Below are 2,541 nucleotides of genomic sequence, written 5' to 3'. Positions count from 1 at the left end.
TTCTTTCCCAAAATTATCATTCAGTACAAAGAATTTGAAACTATAAAAGAGGAAGAAAAAAATCAAATATTTATTGGGTGAAAAGCCAAAATGTGAAAAAGTGTAATGTAATGTCAATAATATTTCCTGTTTTGTTTTGGCTTTCATACCGATTTAATGTGTCTTCTCAGTCATGTTGAGACTGGTCTACAGCTATTGCTTTAATGTATTGTTATTCTCATTTATATTGTTGTTATAGTTGCTATTAATGGTAATCCCATTTCCACTACTACTATTGCTGTTGGTCCCACCATTTTTGTTATACGTATACTTTGACAATGTAAGTAATTTTACTTGCCATGTCAATAAAGTGTCACGGTCGTCTATGTCGTCCAAGTATGACCAAGGCGCAACGTGTCCAAGAAACATGACTTTATTAATCAAAGTAACCAAATACAAAACAAAAGACGACTCAAATGAAGTCCACGGTACAAACGACCGAAAACGGAACAAAAACCCACAAAAACACAGTGCAACCACAACAGTTTAAATATGGCTCCCAATCAGAGATAACGAGCCGACAGCTGTCACTCGTTACCTCCGATTGGGAGTCACATGAATAATCAAGAACCACCACAACATAGAAATGAACACCTAGAAACCAACATAGAAATACACCCAAAAGAAAATGAACAACCCTGGCTCAATAATCAAAGTCCATGGAGCCAGAGTGTCACATAAAGTCTATTGAATTGAATTTGTAAGTCACTCTGGATAAGAGCGTCTGCTAAATGACGTAAATGTAAATGTAAATGAATTGAATTGAATTGAATTGAGTGAGAGACAGACAGACAGACAGACAGAGAGAGAGAGAGAGAGAGAGAGAGAGAGAGAGAGAGAGAGAGAGAGAGAGAGAGAGAGAGAGAGAGAGAATGAGAGAGAGAAAGAGAGAGAGACAGAGAGAGACAGAGACAGAGACAGAGACAGAGAGAGAGAGAGAGAGAGAGAGAGAGAGAGAGAGAGAGAGAGAGAGAGAGAGAGAGAGAGAGAGAGAGAGAGAGAGAGAGCGAGGACAAGCTATTTTTTACTTTCAAAAACCAAGAAGAAAAATACATTACAATGATATATTTTACTTTATAAAGACTGAATGCTAAGGCTACCAAGCTTGCTAGTACAAAGAGATACAACTTCAATTAGCACTGACGTGTGAAGTGAGAGGTGTCAAAGCCCTTGAGCCCAACAATGGCAGGAGAGTCGCACAGTCTACCCCAACCAAATGGAGAGGCCTTAGAAGCACCCCCCGCTGTTCAGAGGTCATTAAAATACAGTACCCTCTGAATGTAAAGAATGATAAGACACGAAGAGTACAAAATGAAGCTCCTTATGGGAAATCAGGAGACACTTTTGCAGACTTTATTAAAATGGGAACATAAGCAACCTTATGGGGGGTGTTAGAACGATGGGGTGGAAACTCAGGATACTAGACAACGAGGACTCTGAGTCATCTAATATAAATCTCTATAAATCTGGAACAGTATTGGTACAGGGCAACACCAAACAGTTCCAGTTGGACTTTCACCTAATCAAATAAATAGCTCAGCAGGAGATGCTCTCCCTTGAGAAAGATACCCCCACCCCGAGCGGGTCAGACCAGACCTCTTCATTAAATAACCCCACAGAGCAACCCCAAGCAGAAAGTCAACTTCCCAGCACAGAGTACTACTCCCTCATTGAAATTAAGGATAAATTCACCCAGCTGGAGGTAAGGCAGGTGGAGCTGGAACAGCAGGTGAACACACTCCAGTCAGCACAGACCCAGACACAACAACACCCCCTTAACTAGACCTGGAGAGCTGGAGGTAGAGAGAGACATATCTGCACTCTGGACTGTGGTGAGACAACATCAACAGGAGAAAGAGCTGGAGCTGGAGAAGAACAGAGCACTAGAGGAGAGGGATCAGAGTGCTGGAGGAGAAGGTGAGAATGATGACGGGTGACAGAGAACAACCCATTAGGGAGCTGGCCAACACCGCAGAGAAGCCAGCAGAACAGCTCACCTCAGATCCTGGCCAAAGTCTCCGACACCGCAGCAGAACAGTACACCTTAGACCCTGACCATAGCCTCGACATCACAGCCAGACAAACAAATGAAGAACCCTAAGCCCTCTGAGCACCCCTCTGTCAGCCACCCTGATAGCCCTCATGACGAACCCCACCACACCCACTGAGGACATACACAAGCCACACATTGTACTCCTTATGGACTCAAACGGGAAATACATACAAGAAAATAAACTTTTTCCAAAACTCTGGTGTCCAAACACCCAGCGCGCCTAGACCTTCTGTCTGAGGACCAACTAGGATCACCCAGCCACATAATAATACACACAGGCACAAACGACCTGAGAACACATCAGGAAAGGGTGGCCACAGCACTCAAGGGAGTGATAGAAAAAGCTTCTTCTACTTTCCCCAACGCACCAGTGTATCAACCCTGCTACCATATGACCAGGTCCACCTATACAAGGCAGCAGTGCCCACCTTTGCCCGGATCCTAAAGGA

The sequence above is a fragment of the Coregonus clupeaformis genome, unplaced genomic scaffold (assembly GCF_020615455.1).
Source record: "Coregonus clupeaformis isolate EN_2021a unplaced genomic scaffold, ASM2061545v1 scaf0613, whole genome shotgun sequence".
Lineage (NCBI taxonomy): Eukaryota > Metazoa > Chordata > Actinopteri > Salmoniformes > Salmonidae > Coregonus > Coregonus clupeaformis.
The sequence above is the reverse complement of the archived record's forward strand: the minus strand, read 5'-3'. Positions refer to the sequence as shown.